This window comes from Salmo trutta, chromosome 27 (genome assembly GCF_901001165.1).
Source record: "Salmo trutta chromosome 27, fSalTru1.1, whole genome shotgun sequence".
NCBI classification, from domain to species: domain Eukaryota; kingdom Metazoa; phylum Chordata; class Actinopteri; order Salmoniformes; family Salmonidae; genus Salmo; species Salmo trutta.
Genome location: NC_042983.1, coordinates 45,800,023 through 45,820,103, shown reverse-complemented (window position 1 = coordinate 45,820,103; position 20,081 = coordinate 45,800,023). Strand labels below are relative to the sequence as shown.

At 41.7% G+C, this 20,081-nt stretch overlaps 1 pseudogene; it reads left to right on the top strand.

The window, feature by feature from the left end:
- LOC115165071 (transducin-like enhancer protein 4) overlaps positions 1-20,081 on the top strand; it is a 92,016-nt pseudogene that overhangs the window by 64,098 nt on the left and 7,837 nt on the right.

Genomic DNA, 20,081 nt, shown 5'->3' with positions numbered 1-20,081 from the left:
CCTAGGTGTGTCATCTGATGAAGATCATCAAAGGTTAGTGCTGCATTTAGCTGTCTTCTGGGTTTTTGTGACATTATATGCTAGCTTGAAAAATGGGTGTCTGATTATTTCTGGCTGGGTACTCTGCTGACATAATCTAATGTTTTGCTTTCGTTGTAAAGCCTTTTGAAATCGGACAGTGTGGTTAGATTAACGAGAGTCTTGTCTTTAAAATGCTGTAAAATAGTCATATGTTTGAGAAATTGAAGTAATAGCATTTCTAAGGTATTTGAATAACGCCACAGGATTCCACTGGCTGTTACGTAGGTGGGACGATTTGGTGCCACCTACCCTAGAGAGGTTAATCCAACAACATTGTCCGATTTAAAAAGGCTTTACGGCGAAAGCATAACATTAGATTATGTTAGGACAGCGCCGAGACAAGAAAAACCACACAGCCATTTTCTAAGCAAGGAGAGGCGTCACAAAAACCAGAAATACAGCTAAAATTAATCACTAACCTTTCATGATCTTCATCAGATGACACTCCCAGGACTCAATGTTTCACAATACATGTATGTTTTGTTCGATAAAGTTCATATTCATATCCAAAAACCCCATTTTACATTGGCGCGTGATGTTCAGAAAATGTTTTGCCTCCCAAAACTTCCGGTGAATGAGCACATCAATTTACAATAATACTCATCATAAACGTTGATAAAATTTACAACAGTTATTGAAAGAATTATAGATACACTTCTCCTTAATGCAACCGCTGTGTTAGATTTCAAAATAGCTTTACGGCAAAAGCACATTGTTCAATATTCTGAGTACAGAGCTCATCCATCAAAGCAAGCTATACAGTTACCCGCCAAGTTCTGGAGTCAACAAAACTGAGAAATAGTATTATAAATCTTCATTTACCTTTGCTGATCTTTGTCGGAATACACTCCCAGGACTCCCACTTCCACAAGAAATGTTTGTTTTGTTCGATAAACTCCATATTTATGTCCAAATACCTCCGTTTTTTTTCGCTGGTTCAGATCACTATTCCAAAGGCATAATGTGCGAGTGCAAAACCCGAGACGAAAAGTCAAAAAGTTCCATTACCGTTCGTAGAAACATGTCAAACGATATTTACAATCAATCCTTAGGGTATTTTTATCATAAATATTTGATAATATTCCAACCGGACAATAGCGTATTCATTACAGAGGGAAAAGAAGGAACGGCGCGCCTGCTTGACCGCGCAGCAAACAACTCATTGGTCTCAGGCAGTCCACTTGTTGAGTGAGCTCTTATTCTCACCCCAGTAACAGTAGAAGCATGAAACAAGGTTCTAAAGACTGTTGACATCTAGTGGAAGCCTTAGGAAGTGCAAAATGACCCCACAGACACTGTAGTTTGGAAAGGCAATCACTTGAAAAACTACAACCTGGTTGGATTCTTTCTCAGGTTTTTGCCTGCCATATGAGTTCTGTTATAGCTACACTATGCTAATCACTAGTCTAACTCTAGAGTAGCAGTGCTATGCTAATCACTAGTCTAACTCTAGAGTAGCAGTGCTATGCTAATCACTAGTCTAACTCTAGAGTAGCAGTGCTATGCTAATCACTAGTCTAACTCTAGAGTAGCAGTGCTATGCTAATCACTAGTCTAACTCTAGAGTAGCAGTGCTATGCTAATCCCTGCACTAATTTGAATGAGAAAGCCCAATAAACACATTTTTGCAGCATGTGTGTTTTACAGTGACCTGTATGTAAGAGTGTGTGCAGTTATTTGTCTGTATGTGAAATGTTATGGCTTTGGTTTTCTCTCTCTTTCTCACCCATTTTCTCTCTCTCTCTCTCTCGCTCTCTCTCTCTCGACAATCCTTCAGAAAGAGACTCAGTCAAGGTAAGACTTATTTTCCTTCTAATTCTTCTGGTGTCTTGTTAGCAAGAGGGAGGGAACGAACGGAAAGAGAGAGTTCAGTGTTTAGGTTAATTTGTCTCTAAGCGGTCTGCTCTGTTCCTGCAGTCAAATATTTGGTTTGTTGAATACGCAATGAGATGATTAGCATGGCTTTCTTCACAGACTGAGCACTGTGGGCGTACGCACACACACACAGAGACACAAACACACACATACAGATAGAGACACAAACACACAGATAGACACAAACACACACACAGACACAGACACACAGATAGAGATAGACACAAACACAAACACACAGATAGAGACACAAACACACACACAGACACACACACACAGACACACACACAGACACAAACACACAGAGACACACTTTTTCTCTCTCACACACGCAGTGTAGTCACTAGTCACTTTAATAATGTTTACATTCTGCTTTACTCATTTCATGTGTATATACTGTATTCTATTCTACTGTATTTTAGTCAACGCCAATCCAACATTGCTCGTCCTAATATTTATATATTTCTTTGTTCCGTTATTTTACTTTAGATTTGTGTGTATAACATCTGTTAAATATGGACCAATAACATCTGTTAAATATGGACCAATAACATCTGTTAAATATGGACCAATAACATCTGTTAAATATGGACCAATAACCCCTGATAAATATGGACCAATAACGTCTGATAAATATGGACCAATAACCCCTGATAAATATGGACCAATAACATCTGTTAAATATGGACCAATAACATCTGTTAAATATGGACCAATAACATCTGTTAAATATGTGTATGGACCAATAACATCTGATAAATATGGACCAATAACATCTGTTAAATATGGACCAATAACATCTGTTAAATATGTGTATGGACCAATAACATCTGTTAAATATGGACCAATAACTTCTGTTAAATATGTGTATGGACCAATAACATCTGTTAAATATGGACCAATAACATCTGTTAAATATGGACCAATAACATCTGTTAAATATGGACCAATAACATCTGTTAAATATGTGTATGGACCAATAACATCTGTAAATATGTGTATGGACCATAACGTCTGTTAAATATGTGTATTGACAATAACATCATCTGTTAAATATGGACAATAACATCATCTGTTAATATGGACCAATAACATCTGATTAAATATGGACCCAATAACATCTGGATAATATGGACAAAAACATCTGTTAAATATGGACCAAAAACATCTGTAATATGGACCAATACATATGTTAAATATGGACCAATAACATCTGTTAAATATGGGACCAAGTAACATCTGTTAATCTGGACCAATAACATCTGTAAATATGGACCCAACTAACACCTGATTAAATATGGACCAATAACATACTGTAAAATATGTGACCAATAACATCTGATTAAATATGGACCAATAACATCTGATAAATATGGACCCATAACATCTGTTAAATATTATGGACCAATAAACACTGTTAAATTGGACCAATAACATCTGTTAAATATGGACCAATAACATCTGTTAAATATGGACCAATAACATCTGTTAAATTTGTGACCAATAGCATCTGTTAAATATGGACCAATAACATCTGTTATATATGGACCAATAACCCCTGATAAATATGGACCAATAACATCTGTTAAATATGGACCAATAACATCTGTTAAATATGGACCAATAACATCTGTTAAATATGGACCAATAACATTTTTTAAATATGGACCAATAACATCTGTTAAATATGTGACCAATAACATCTGTTAAATATGGACCAATAACATCTGTTAAATATGGACCAATAACATCTGTTAAACATGGACCAATAACATCTGTTAAATATGGACCAATAACATCTGTTAAATATGGACCAATAACATCTGTTAAATATGTGTATGGACCAATAACATCTGTTAAATATGGACCAATAACATCTGTTATATATGGACCAATAACATCTGTTAAATATGGACCAATAACGTCTGTTAAATATGTGACCAATAACATTTGATTTGATTTGAATTAGATTAGGACAGGATGTAGAGGTGTGTTTAATATGTGACCTCATGGTCCTCTACCACTCAGATACCGTTACCTCAGATACCGCTACCTCAGATACCGCTACCTCAGATACCGCTACCTCAGATACCGCTACCTCAGATACCGCTACCTCAGATACCGCTACCTCAGATACCGCTACCTCGGATACCGTTACCTCGGATACCGCTACCTCGGATACCGCTACCTCGGATACCGCTACCTCGGATACCGCTACCTCGGATACCGCTACCTCGGATACCGCTACCTCTGATACCGCTACCTCTGATACCGCTACCTCTGATACCGCTACCTCTGATACCGCTACCTCAGATACCGCTACCTCAGATACCTCTACCTCAGATACCGCTACCTCAGATACCGCTACCTCAGATACCGCTACCTCAGATACCTCTACCTCGGATACCGTTACCTCGGATACCGCTACCTCAGATACCGTTACCTCAGATACTGTGTGTGTGTGTGTGTGTGTGTGTGTGTGCTGTTTTGAAATGTTTGAATCTTGTTTGTGGTGCTGGTTTGATTGAACGGTTGTTACAATGTTGTTGACTTTTGTAGTGATGTAGTGTTTGTTGTCAGGTCTTTGTAGTTTTGGCAGGTCTGTAGTTGTTTGTCAGGTCATTGTAGGTCTTTGTCAGGTCTTTGTAGTTCTTTGTAGTTCTTTGTCAGGTCTTTGTAGTTGTTTGTCAGGTCTTTGTCAGGTCTTTGTAGTTCTTTGTCAGGTCTTTGTAGTTCTTTGTCAGGTCTTTGTCATTTCTTTGTAGTTCTTTGTCAGGTCTTTGTCAGGTCTTTGTCAGGTCTTTGTAGTTCTTTGTCAGGTCTTTGTCAGGTCTTTGTCAGGTCTTTGTAGTTCTTTGTCAGGTCTTTGTCATTTCTTTGTAGTTCTTTGTCATTTCTTTGTAGTTGTTTGTCAGGTCTTTGTAGTTCTTTGTCAGGTCTTTGTAGTTCTTTGTCAGGTCTTTGTAGTTCTTTGTCAGGTCTTTGTCATTTCTTTGTAGTTCTTTGTCAGGTCTTTGTCAGGTCTTTGTAGTTGTTTGTCAGGTCTTTGTCAGGTCTTGTAGTTCTTTGTCAGGTCTTGCAGTTCTTTGTCAGGTCTTGTCAGTGGTGTTATCAGTGGTGTGTTATACAGTAGCTAGTATAAATATTTAGAAAAAACATTGAATGTGTATGAAAGCAGTATGTGCTGTCATCTGTACTGTCTAATACTGCTCTGATCTGTCATCTGTACTGTCTAATACTGCTCTGATCTGTCATCTGTACTGTCTAATACTGCTCTGCTCTGATCTGTCATCTATACTGTCTAATACTGCTCTGATCTGTCATCTATACTGTCTAATACTGCTCTGATCTGTCATCTGTACTGTCTAATACTGCTCTGCTCTGATCTGTCATCTATACTGTCTAATACTGCTCTGATCTGTCATCTATACTGTCTAATACTGCTCTGATCTGTCATCTATACTGCTCTGATCTGTCATCTATACTGTCTAATACTGCTCTGATCTGTCATCTGTACTGTCTAATACTGCTCTGATCTGTCATCTATACTGTCTAATACTGCTCTGATCTGTCATCTATACTGCTCTGATCTGTCATCTATACTGCTCTGATCTGTCATCTATACTGTCTAATACTGCTCTGATCTGTCATCTGTACTGTCTAATACTGCTCTGATCTGTCATCTATACTGTCTAATACTGCTCTGATCTGTCATCTATGCTGTCTGGCTGTAGAAAATGATAAACATTGAAGGGTTAGTGCCAAGGGAAAGGAAGCAAATTGGGACTGTTTTCATCTAGTCACTGACACACACACACAGACACACACACACACACACACACACACACACACACACACACACACACACACACACACACACACACACACACACACACACACAGTGTTTGCCAGTCATCATCAACGCTAGCAGCACGGTAAAGGGCAGGATGAGTTAGTGGAAAGGTCAAGGCCATGCTGCATTCTCCTCTCATCCTTTTTCTCTCTCCCTTCTTCACCTCTTCCTCCTCTCCTCTTCCCCTTCTCCTTTGTCTCCTCTCCTCTTCTACTCTTCATCCTCTCCTCTCCTCTCCTCTCCATTCCTTTTTATCCTGTGCTTACCTCTAAGAGGAGGGGTAGTTGAGCTCTTACAAAATCAGACTTGTAAACTAACATTAACACTCCCTCTCTCTCTCTCTCTCTCTCTCTCTCTCTCTTAGAGTCCGTCTGTGTCCCCCTCCTCCAGTTTCCGAGCAGTAGAGAAGCACAGGAGTTTAGGTGACTCCTCAGACAGCAAGAAACAGAAAATGTCTGAAAAGGAGCTGAGAGCCACACGTTACGTGAGTGAGGCAACTTTCAAACCAAAAACCCAGAGGTTTCAAAGCACAGCGCTAACACAGCTGATTCAACTAACCAAACTCTTGCTGATTAGTCGATGAGGTCAGTCAGGCCTGTCAGGATGTTCTGATGACGCCCTGGTATGGGGAATCTAACTATGGTAAATTGATGAGGAGGACCAATGTGTTGTTGTGTTCGTTCTCGGGACAATAAAGTTGTATTATATTGTATCTGTTTCAGGACAGCGACGGGGAGAAGAGTGATGACAGCCTAGTGGTGGATGTCTCTAATGAGGTTATATTCTCTCTCTCTCTCTCTCTCTCTCTCTCTCTCTCTCTCTCTCTCGTATAAACACTGAATAAATGTAACACTTTCAAATACGTTACAGTTTATATAATGAAATCAGTCAATTGAAATACATTTATTTGGCCTTAATCTATGGATTTCACATTACTAGGAATACAGATATGCATCTGTTGGTCACAGATACCTTTAAAAACAAGTTAAGGGTGTGGATCAGAAAACCAGTCAGTATCTGGTGTGACCACAATTTGCCTCATGCAGCACGACACGTCTCCTTCACATAGAGTTGATCAGGCTGCTGATTTGTGGCCTGGGGAATGTTGTCCCCACTCCTCTTCAATGGCTGTGGAAGTTTCTGGACATTGGCGGAAACTGGAACACGCTGTCGTACAGGTTGATCCAGAGCATCCCAAACATGCTCAGTGGGTGACATGTCTGTTGAGTATGCAGGCCATGGAGGAACTGGGACATTTTCAGCTTCCAGGAATTGTGTACAGATCCATGCGACATGGGTCAGTGCATTATCATGCTGAAACATGAGGTGATGGTGGCGGATGAATGGCACGACAACGGGCCTCAGGATCTCATCACGGTATTTCTGTGCATTCAAATTGCGATTGATACAATGCAATGGTGTTCGTTGTCCGTAGCTTATGCCTGCCCATACCATAACCCCACCTCCACCATGGGGCCCATACCATAACCCCACCTCCACCATGGGGCCCATACCATAACCCCACCTCCACCATGGGGCAGGCCAGTGGCCATCGAAGGTGAGCAATTTCCCAATGAAGTCGATTACGACGCTGAACTGCAGTCAGGTCAAGACCCTGGTGAGGACGATGAGCACACAGCTTCCCTGAGACGGTTTCTGACAGTTTGTGCAGAAATTCTTTGGTTGTGCAAACCCACAGTTTCATCAGGTGTCTGGGTGGCTGTTATCAGATGATCCCACAGTTTCATCAGCTGTCCGGGTGGCTGGTCTCAGATGATCCCACAGGTTCATCAGCTGTCCTGGTGGCTGGTCTCAGACGATCCCACAGTTTCATCAGCTGTCCTGGTGGCTGGTCTCAGACGATCCCGCAGGTGAAGAAGACGGATGTGGAGGTCCTGGGCTGGCGTGGTTACACGTGGTCTGCGGTTGTGAGACCGGTTGGACGTATTGACAAATTTTCTAAAACAATATTGGAGGCAGCTTATGGTATAGAAATGAACATTACATTTTCCGTCAACAGCTCTGGTGGACATTTCTGTAGTCAGAATGCCAATTCCACTCTCCCTCAAAACTTAAGACATTTGTGGCATTGTGTTGTGTGACAAAACTGCACATTTAAAAAAAATGACCTTATGTCCCCAGCACAAGGTGCACCTGAGTAGTGATCATGCTGTTTAATCATATTCTTGATATGCCACACCTGTCAGGTGGATGGATTATCTTGGCAAAGGAGAAATGCTCACTAACAGGGATGTAAACAAATTGGTGAACAACATTTGAGAGAAATAAGCTTTTAGTGAGTATAAAACAATATTTTTTTTTATTTTAGTTCATGAATCATGGAACCAATACTTTACCAATAGAAATGGAACGAAACCATACTCGTTTCTATTGTTCTCTCTCGCCTTTATCTTAGGATCCTGCCTCTCCTAGAGGAAGCCCCACTCAGTCCCCTCGTGAGAACCGATTGGATAAGAGCCGTCTGCTGAAGAAGGAAGTCCCTCCCCTCAGCCCCGCCTCTATGGCCTCGTCTAGTAGTACGCCCTCCAACAAATCCAAAGACGTCATCACGGTCTGACCTCTCATGGCTTTTTTCCCCCCTTTAATCTTTATTGACAACATATTTCTACCTTTACCCCAAGTCTGGAAAATTAGGATTTAATCATCTCTCATATACCAGAGCTCAGTGGTTAAAATATGTATTGTTATGAGTGGATTATGAGCCTCTTTTTATCTCCAGAATGAGAAGTCCAGCACCTCTACCCCCGGCCTGAGAGGGAAAACGTCAGGACTAGAGGGTGAGACACACAACTTTAAACATGTGTTTACATTCTTTACATTTAATTCAACCTTTTTAACCAGGCAGGTCAGTTGAACCTTCCTTTAACCTTTTTAACCAGGCAGGTCAGTTGAACCTTCCTTTAACCTTTTTAACCAGGCAGGTCAGTTGAACCTTCCTTTAACCTTTTTAACCAGGCAGGTCAGTTGAACCTTCCTTTAAACCTTTTTAACCAGGCAGGTCAGTTGAACCTTCCTTTAACCTTTTTAACCAGGCAGGTCAGTTGAACATTCCTTTAACCTTTTTAACCAGGCAGGTCAGTTGAATCTTAATTTAACCTTTTTAACCAGGCAGATCAGATGAACCTTCCTTTAACCTTTTTAACCAGGCAGGTCAGTTGAACCTTCCTTTAACCTTTTTAACCAGGCAGGTCAGTTGAACCTTCCTTTAACCTTTTTAACCAGGCAGGTCAGATGAACCTTCCTTTAACCTTTTTAACCAGGCAGGTCAGTTGATTCTTATTCAGCAGAGATCTAATAAACGTAAGAGAAAAATCCCGAAATCGAAAAGGTGTCTGTCTAAGAGATATCTGCTTTTCCATCCTCCTATGTCAGCTTTCCACATTTGTGGTGGAAGGTGGCAGAGCTACAGCGGTTTGGGTCTTATCACTGTTCCGTCTGAACGGTTTGGGGAGACTTGCGATGGTGTTTTGCACTACGAACCTCACAAGCATCACAGGACTAGTCTGATTGGTACACACCGATGTGGCAACTTCGGTCTGCAGCGCCCAACCAGTTTGGGCTACAAACTAATATGACCCCACCATCGAATTCTCTACGACGCCCACAAGACTCGTCTGAGCATTTTAAAATGTATTTAAGTGTGCACTGAGTGTACAAAACTTCCTTTGACCTCAGAACAGCCTCAATTTGTAGGCATGCATTCTACTGGGGTGGAATATTTTACAAAAGGTTGAATAAATGACATCTTTCCCAGGTAACCCAATATTTCCCACCAAAACCGGAAGCGTCATTGAAAAGCATTATAAAGCATATAAATGGGCCTATATCTGGATTTCATTAGAACATTCAAGCCTGATGACACACACATTAAATACATTTTATTTAAAAAATATATACAATCCCAAGCCCCAAAAAGCTCAAATGTGCGGTTATGATATAGTCTACTGCACCTTTTTACATGACAGAAAAACATGAAAGCCCATAGACGTAGTTAGCTACAGTTGAAGTAGGACGTTTACATACACCTCAGCCAAATACATTTAAACTCAGTTTTTCACAATTCCTGACATTTAATCCTAGTAATAATTCCCTGTTACAGGTCGGTTAGGATCATATATATATATATATATAATCTATCCACATAATTTTCCTTTCTCATGATGCCATCTATTTTGTGAAGTGCACCAGTCCCTCCTGCAGCAAAGCACCCCCACAACATGATGCTGACACACCAGTGCTTCACGGTTGGGATGGTGTCCTTCGGCTTGCAAGCCTCCCCCTTTTCCTCCAAACATAACGATGGTCATTATAGCCAAACAGTTACATTTTTGTTTCGTCAGACCAGAGGACATTTCTCCAAAATGTATGAACTTTGTCCCTATGTGCAGTTGCAAACCGTAGTTTGGCTTTTTATGGCGGTTTTGGAGCAGTGGCTTCTTCCTTGCTGAGCGGCCTTTCAGGTTATGTCGATATAGAATTCGTTTGACTGTGGATATAGATAATTTTGTACCTGTTTCCTCCAGCATCTTCATGACGTCCTTTGCTGTTGTTCTGGGGATTGATTTGCACTTTTCGCACCAAAGTACGTTCATCTCTAGGAGACAGAACGCGTCTCCTTCCTGAGCGGTATGATGGCTGCGTGGTCCCATGGTGTTTACACTTGCGTACTATTGTTTGTACAGATGAAAGTGGTACCTTCAGGCGTTTGGAAATTGCTCCCAAGGATGAACCAGACTTGTTCTACAATATCTTCCTAAGGTCTTGGCTGATTTCTTTAGATTTTCCCATGATGTCAAGCAAAGAGGCACTGAGTTTGAAGGTAGGCCTTGAAATACATCCACAGGTACACCTCCAATTGACTCAAATGATGTCAATTAGCCTATCAGAAGCTTCTAAAGCCATGACATCATTTTCTGGAATTTTCCAAGCTGTTTAAAGCCACATTCAACTTAGTGTATGTAAACTTCTGACCCACTGGAATTGTGATATAGTGAATTATAAGTGAAATAATCTGTCTGTAAACAATTGTTGGAAAAATGACTTGTGTCATGCACAAAGTAGATGTCCTAACCGACTTGACAAAACTATAGTTTGTTAACAGGACATTTGTGGAGTGGTTGAAAAAACGAGTTTAATGACTCCAACCTAAGTGTATGTAAACTTCCGACTTCAACTGTATTTAAATGTTCTATTGGGTAAATATATGAAACTAGCTCCAGTAGGCTAATCTGTTTGAGTGTGAACTGTATTACTGTACTGTATTGTATTATATGGACTGGAATTACCCAGCTTGGGGCGGCAGGTAGCCTAGTGGTTAGAGTGTTGGACTTGTAACCGAAAGGTTGCAAGATTGAATCCCCAAGGTAATAATCTGTTGTTCTGCTCCTGAACAAGGCAGTTAACCCACTGTTCCTAGGCCATCATAGAAAATAAGATTTGTTTTTTTTTTGAACTGACTTGCCTCGTTAAATAAAGGTAAAAAATAAAATAAATATTGTTCAAACCATAATAAAGCAGGGAGAGAACAGGTGATTCCTGTGCAGCACAAACAAGAGTTTGTGTCCTTCTTTGAATAGTCCATTGGTATAAGAAATGCAACAACAACAAAAATGTCCAGCAAGCTATTTTAGTCTAGCTCCGTGCTCTTGGGGACCTTCAATGCTTGGTACCCTTCCCCAGATCTGTGCCTCAACACAATCCTGTCTCGGAGCTCTACGGACAACTCCTCCGACCTCATGGCTGATTTTTGCTCTGACATGCACTGTCAACTGTGGGACCTTTTATAAACAGCTGTGTGCCTTTCCAAATCACATCCAATCAAGTTGTAGAAACATCTCATGGATCAATGCACTTGAGCTCAATTTCGAGTCTCATAGCAAAGGGTCTGAATACTTATGTAAATAAAAAAATATATTTTTAATGCATTTGCAAAAATGTCCAAAAACCGTTTTTTTTGCTTAGTCATTATAGGGTATTGTGTGTAGATTGCTGAGGATTTTTAGTTATTTAATACATGTTAGAATAAGGCTGTAACGTAACAAAATATGGAAAAAGTCAAGAGGTCTGAATACTTTCTGAATACACAATACCAGTCAAAAGTGTGGAAACACCTACTCATTCCAAGGTTTTTTTTTTGTTTTTTTTTTACCATTTCCTACATTGTAGAATAATAGTGAAGACATCAAAACTATGAAAGAACATATATGGAATTATGTAGTAATAAAAAAGTATTTAACAAATCAAAATATATTTTATATTTCAGATTCTTAAAAGTAGCCACCCTTTAAGACATGAAGGTTAGTCAATCCGGAAAATTTCAATAACTTTGAAAGTTTCTTCAAGTGCATTTGCAAAAACCATCAAGCACTATGATGAAACTGGCTCTCATGAGGACCGCCACAGGAAAGGAAAACCCAGAGTTCCCTCTGCTGCAGAGGAAAAGTTCATTAGGTTTTAACTGCACCTCAGATTGCAGCCCAAATAAATGCTTCACAGAGTTCAAGTAACAGACACATCTCAACATCAACTGTTCAGAGGAGACTGTGTGAATCAGGCCTTCATGGTCGAATTCTGCAAAGAACCACTACTACAGGACAACATAAGAAGAACAGACTTGCTTGGGCCAAGAAACATGAGCAATGGACATTAGACTTGTGGAAATCTGTCCTTTGGTCTGATGAGTCCAAATGTGAGATTTTTGGTTCCAACCGCTGTCTTTGTGAGACCTTATATTAGTAAAAAAACTAAAGTTACCATGATGAGACGTCTACATGTGAACTGGGCTGAGAGCGTTGATCATGTAGAGACCGCCGAGAAGCAAGATTTAGACATTCCATATAATTTAACAGTTCCATTTCACGTCATGCTGTTGATTTATAAATAATTGATCATAGCTTAAGGTTTTTTTTTGCAGTTATTTATCCCGGTACAAAGGAGTGGTTTTGGGTGGTAAATCTCGGTATCCGTGTTCCCGTCATTCAGCCCTAGACTCTACAAGGTGTCGAAAGCATTCCACAGGGTTGCTATACCAAACTATACTAAATATATTCACGTCAACAAATAATTGATTGAAACACACTGTTTTGCAATGAAAGTCTACAGTAGCCTCAACAGCACTCTGTAGGGTAGCACCATGGTGTAGCCTCCAATTTACATTGAATGAACTACAGGACAAAATACAAAAACCTCCAACCCAAAAAGGCCTGTGGTGTTGATGGTTTCCTATATGAAATGATTAAAATATACAGACCACACATTCCACTTGGCTAAACTAAAACTCTTTAACATCATACAGGAAACTGTTAAGCGTAAAAGACCCAAGTAGCGTTGCAGTTCTTGACTCAAAACCGGTGCTCCTGGTACCTACTACCATACCCCGTTCAATGCCCATTCACCCTCTGAATGGCACACATACACAATCCATGTCTCAATTGTCTCAAGGCTTAAAAATCTTTCTTTAACCTGTCTCCTCACCTTCAATCAAATGTATTTATAAAGCCCTTCTTACATCAGCTGATATCACAAAGTGCTGTACAGAAACCCAGCCTAAAACCCCAAACAGCAAGCAATGCAGGTGTAGAAGCACGGTGGCTAGGAAAAACTCCATAGAAAGGCCAAAACCTAGGAAGAAACCTAGAGAGGAACCAGGCTATGAGGGGTGGGCCAGTCCTCTTCTGGCTGTGCCGGGTGGAGATTATAACAGAACATGGCCAAGATGTTCAAATGTTCATAGATGACCAGCAGGGTCAAATAATAATAATCACAGTGGTTGTCGAGGGTGCAACAGGTCAGCACCTCAGGAGTAAATGTCAGTTGGCTTTTCATAGCCGATCATTGAGAGTATCTCTACCGCTCCTGCTGTCTCTAGAGAGTTGAAAACAGCAGGTCTGGATTCATCTACACTGATTGAAGTGGATTTAACTAGTTACATCAATAAGGGATCATAGCTTTTACCTGGATTCACCTGGTCAGTCTGTCATGGAAAGAGCAGGTGTTCATAATGTTTTGTACACTCAGTGTATATGGAAGTACTTTAGTGCCCCCAAAAAAAGTGGTAAACATTTTTTTAAACGTAATTTCCTGAGCTTTCTCATATTTTATCTGTTGGATAGGACAGACACTTGAAAATATATTTCCTTTTTCATGAATTCTTTGACTACCTGTTTTGTATGAATGTTATTCAATGCGTTTCTATGGGCAGTAAGGCCAAATTCAATGTTTCATCAAAAAGTCAGTCATCAAAAATATTTTTATACTTACAGGGGTCATAAAATGCAAAATCAAATAGCAAAATTATCCTTGGAATGACCAACTGAAAGCAATTCCATATGTTAGCTTAGTAGAACCCAGGCCCTTAGACCTATAGGGGGTTGATTTGTAGCTTAGTAGAACCCAGGCCCTTAGACCTTTAGGGGGTTGATTTGTAGCTTAGTAGAACCCAGGCCCTTAGACCTTTAGGGGGTTGATGTGTAGCTTAGTAGAACCCAAGCCCTTAGACCTTTAGGGGGTTGATTTGTAGCTTAGTAGAACCCAGGGCCCTTAGACCTTAGAGGATTGATTTGTAGCTTAGTAGAACCAGGCCCTTAGACCTTTAGGGGGTTGATTTGTAGCTTAGTAGAACCCAAGCCCTTAGACCTTAGAGGGTTGATTTGTAGCTTAGTAGAACCCAGGCCCTTAGACCTTTAGGGGGTTGATTTGTAGCTTAGTAGAACACCAAGCCCTTAGACCTTAGAGGGTTGATTTGTAGCTTAGTAGAACCCAGGCCCTTAGACCTTTAGGGGGTTGATTTGTAGCTTAGTAGAACCCAGGCCCTTAGACCTTTAGGAGGTTGATTTGTAACTTAGTAGAACCCAGACCCTTAGACCTTAGGGGGTTGATGTGTAGCTTAGTAGAACCGAGGCCCTTAGACCTTAGGGGGTTGGTTTGTAGCTTAGTAGAACCCAGGCCCTTAGACCTTAGAGGGTTGATGTGTAGCTTAGTAGAACCCAGGCCCTTAGACCTTAGAGGGTTGATTTGTAGCTTAGTAGAACCCAGGCCCTTAGACCTTAGAGGGTTGATTTGTAACTTAGTAGAACCCAGGCCCTTAGAGGGTTGATTTGTAGTTTAGTAGAACCCAGGCCCTTAGACCTTACAGGGTTGATTTGTAGTTTAGTAGAACCCAGGCCCTTAGACCTTATAGGGTTGATTTGTAGTTTAGTAGAACCCAGGCCCTTAGACCCTTACGGGGTTGATTTGTAGCTTTAGTAGAACCCAGGCCCTTAGACCTTTAGGGGGTGGTGATTGTAGCTTAGTAGAACCCAGGCCCTTAGACCTTTAGGGGGTTGATTTGTAGTTTAGTAGAACCCAGGCCCTTAGAGGGTTGATTTGTAGCTTAGTAGAACCCAAGCCCTTAGACCTTACGGTGGTTGATTTGGTAGCTTAGTATAACCCAGGTCCTTAGACCTTAGAGGGGTTGATTTGTAGCTTAGTAGAACCCAGACCCTTAGACCTTAGAGGGTTGATGTGTAGCTTAGTAGAACCCAGGCCCTTAGACCTTAGAGGGTTGATGTGTAGCTTAGTAGAACCCAGGCCCTTAGACCTTAGAGGGTTGATTTGTAACTTAGTAGAACCCAGGCCCTTAGAGGGTTGATTTGTAGTTTAGTAGAAACCCAGGCCCTTAGACCTTACATGGGTTGATTTCTAGTTTAGTAGAACCCAGGCCCTTAGACCTTATAGGGTTGATTTGTAGTTTAGTAGAACCCAGGCCCTTAGACCTTACGGGGTTGATTTGTAGCTTAGTAGAACCCAGGCCCTTAGACCTTTAGGGGGTTGGATTTGTAGCTAGTAGAACCCCAGGCCCTTAGACCTTTAGGGGGGTTGATTTGTAGCTTAGTAGAACCCAGGCCCTTAGACCTTAGAGGGTTGATTTGTAGCTTAGTAGAACCCAGGCCCTTAGACCTTTAGGGGGTTGATTTGTAGCTTAGTAGAACCCAAGCCCTTAGACCTTAGAGGGTTGATTTGTAGCTTAGTAGAACCCAGGCCCTTAGATCTTAGGGGGTTGATTTGTAGCTTAGTAGAACCCAGGCCCTTAGACCTTTAGGGGGTTGATTTATAGTTTAGTAGAACCCAGGCCCTTAGACCTTACAGGGTTGATTTGTAGTTTAGTAGAACCCAGGCCCTTAGACCTTACGGGGTTGATTTGTAGCTTAGTAGAACCCAGGCCCTTAGACCTTTAGGGGGTTGATTTGTAGCTTAGTAGAACCCAGGCCCTTAGACCTTTAGGGGGTTGATTTGTAGTTTAGTAGAACCCAGGCCCTTAGACCTTACAGGGTTGATTTGTAGCTTAGTAGAACCCAGGCCCTTAGACCTTAGAGGGTTGATGTGTAGCTTAGTAGAACCCAGGCCCTTAGACCTTTAGGGGGTTGATTTGTAGCTTAGTAGAACCCAGGCCCTTAGACCTTAGAGGGTTAATTTGTAGCTTAGTAGAACCCAGGCCCTTAGACCTTTAGGGGGTTGATGTGTAGCTTAGTAGAACCCAGGCCCTTAGACCTTTAGGGGGTTGATTTGTAGCTTAGTAGAACCCAGGCCCTTAGACCTTAGGGGGTTGATTTGTAGCTTAGTAGAACCCAGGCCCTTAGACCTTTAGGGGGTTGATTTGTAGCTTAGTAGAACCCAGCCCTAGACCTTTAAGGGGGTTGATTTGTAGCTTAGTAGAACCCAGGCCCTTAGACCTTAGGGGGTTGATTTGTAGCTTAGTAGAACCCAGACCCTTAGACCTTAGGGGGTTGATTTGTAGCTTAGTAGAACCCAGGCCCTTAGACCTTAGGGGGTTGGTTTGTAGCTTAGTAGAACCCAGGCCCTTAGAGGGTTGATTTGTAGTTTAGTAGAACCCAGGCCCTTAGACCTTACAGGGTTGATTTGTAGTTTAGTAGAACCCAGGCCCTTAGACCTTAGAGGGTTGATTTGTAGTATAGTGAAACCCAGGCCCTTAGACCTTAGCGGGTTGATTTGTAACTTAGTAGGAACACCATGGCCCTTAGACCTTAGGGGCTTGATTTGTAGTTTAGTAGAACCCAGGCCCTTAGACCTTAGAGGGTTGATTTGTAACTTAGTAGAAACCCAGGCCCTTAGAGGGTTGATTTGTAGTTAGTAGAACCTAGGCCCTTAGACCTTTAGGGGGTTGACTTATGTTGTTTGTTCCAGGCCTGGTCTGCGTCCCCTGGCGTTGCCGTGTCCTTACCCGGGTGCGTTTGGCATGATGCCCCACCCAAGTCTCAACGGGCTGAACGGCGACCTGGGCGGAGCCAGCGCCTACGCCTCCCTACACAACCTGTCTCCTCAGATAAGTGCGGCTGCTGCGGCTGCAGTCGCGGCCTACGGACGATCACAAGTGGTACGCTATTCTCCTAACTCGACTCACAACAAATCATAGACATATCCACCGTCTTATTCATGTCACTCAATCTTCTTTCATTGACACAAATTATAAAGGGGGTTTTGGGCAGTGTTTGAGCGATATCAAATCAAATCACAAGTTATTATCACGTGCTCCGTAAACAACAGGTGTAGGTAACAGTGAAATGCTGACTTGCAGATCCTTCCCAACAACGCAGAGAGAATTTAATAGAAAAGTAAAGATAACGAGGTATAAATACACAGTGAGTAACTTGGCTGTATACACTGGTTACAGTGGTGGAAATTCAACACTAAGGACACCTGAGGTCAATATTAAATGAATCACGTTTTATTCTCAGTTAAATGGAGAGTTTACAACAAACACTGCACACTCAGGACAGGTCGGTCAAAAGACACTCATGGGGGGGGTCCACTGAAAGATGACTAGCACCAACAACTGGGACCTAAATGACACCCACCATGAGAGCCCAAGAAGAGGCAAAGAAACCCCACACCAAACTTAAAGACAGGAAGCAAACCAAAAAGAAACCCCAAACCAAACTTAAAGACAGGAAGCAAACCAAAACGAAACCCCAAACCAAACTTAAAGACAGGAAGCAAACCAAAAAGAAACCCCAAACCAAACTTAAAGACAGGAAGCAAACCAAAAAGAAACCCCCAAACCAAACTTAAAGACAGGAAGCAAACCACAAAAGGTAGAGCAAAAGCAATCAGATAAAGGACTGTTGGTCTAGAAATCAAAATAGGGAGCGCCAACTAAGGAGTTAACCCCTCATCTATCAAGACAACTAAAGGAGGTTAACCCTCCTCATCTATCAAGACAACTAAAGGAGTTAACCCTCCTCATCTATCAAGACAACTAAAGGTCTAGACCCTCCATCTATCAAGACAACTAATGAGTTGACCCTCCAATCTATCAAGACAACTAAAGGTCTAGACCCTCCACATCTATCAAGACAACTAAGGAGTTAACCCTCCACATCTATCAGGACAACTAAAGGAGTTAACCCTCCACATCTATCAAGACAACTAAAGGAGGTTAACCTCCACATCTATCAAGACACTAAAGGAGTTAACCCTCACATCTATCAAGACAACTAAAGGAGTTAAACCCTCCACATCTATCAAGACAACTAAAGGAGTTAACCCTCCACATCTATCAAGACAACTAAAGGAGTTAACCCTCCACATCTATCAGGGACAACCTAAAGGAGTTAACCCTCCACATCTATCAAGACAACTAAAGGAGTTAACCCTCCAACATCTATCAAGACAAACTAAAGGAGTTAACCCTCCACATCTATCAAGACAACTAAAGGAGTGTAAACCCTCCACATCTATCAAGACAACTAAAGGAGTTAACCCTCCAAATCTATCAGGACAACTAAAGGAGGTTAACCCTCCACATCTATCAAGACAACTAAGGAGGTTAACCCTCCACATCTATCAAGACAACTAAAGGAGTTAAAACCATCCACATCTATCAAGACAACTAAAGGAGTTAAACCCTCCACATCTATCAAGACAAATGGAGCACTGGGCCCAGCCACCTCTTAAATATCACCTGGGCCAGCACAGGTGAAACACCAATCGGTGCCCCCTACGTGCTAAAGTCCAACCTCAAAACGTATGTGGACACCCCTTCAGATGAGTGGATTCGGCTATTGCTGACTGGGTGTACAGCACTCGCCCCAGTCAACTGTAAGTGTTGTTATTGTGAAGTGGAAACGTCTAGGAGCAACAACGGCTCAGCCGCGAAATACGTAGCGCATAAAAATCGTCTGTCTTCGGTTGCATCACCTACTACTGAGTTCCAAACTTCATCACCAGAACTGTTCGTCTGGGGCTTCATGAAATGGGTTTCCATGGCCGAGCAGCCTCACCCAAGCCTAAGATCACTATGCACAATGCCAAGAATTGGCTGGAGAGGTGTAAAGCTCGCAGTCAATGGACTCTGGAGAAGAGGAAATGTGTTCTCTGGAGAGATGAATCACGCTTCAACATCTGGCAGTCCAACGGATTAATCTGGGTTTGGCGGATGCCAGGAGAACGCTACCTGCCCCAATGCATAGTGCCAACTGTAAAGTTTGGTGGAGGAGGAATAACGGTCTGGGGCTGTTTTAAATGGTTTCGGCTATGCCCCTTAGTTCCAGTGAAGGGAAATCTTAACACTACAGCATACAATGACATTCTAGACAATTCTGTTTTTCCAACTTTGTGGCAACAGTTTGGGGAAGGCCATTTCCTGTTTCAGCATGACAATGCCCCCGTGCAAAAAGCGAGGTCCATACTGAAAGGGTTTTGTAAATATCGGTTTCTGGAAGAACTTGACAGAGCCCTGACCTCAACCCAGACTAAGAGAAACATAGGATATTACGAGGTTAGCATTTAGCTTTTCTGATGTCCAGAAGCCGTTTTTGGTCATAGGAAACGATGAGGGAGACGTTATGTACAAAAAAAGGTTAAGATCAGCAACAACAACAAAATATTTAAAAATAGCAGAATAAGTCAGGAGTACATTTTTGATCATTTAGCAGACGCTCTTACCTAGAGCGACTTACAGGAGCAATAAGGGTTAAGTGCCTTGCTCAAGGGGCGCATCGGCAGATTTTTCACCTAGTCTGCTGTAGGATTCGAACCAGCCACCATTCGGTTACTTGCCCAAAACTCATAACCGCTAGGCTACAGCCGCTATCTCATCACATCAATGGGCAATGTTTGAACAATATCAATTGAAAGTCACATAAAGTGCATCATTAAACTGCATTTTGGTTTGAATGGTACAAGATGTTTTGAATGATTTCCTCAAAGAGATAATAAATGAATCTCTCTTCTGTTCTCCATCCTCCAGGTTGGT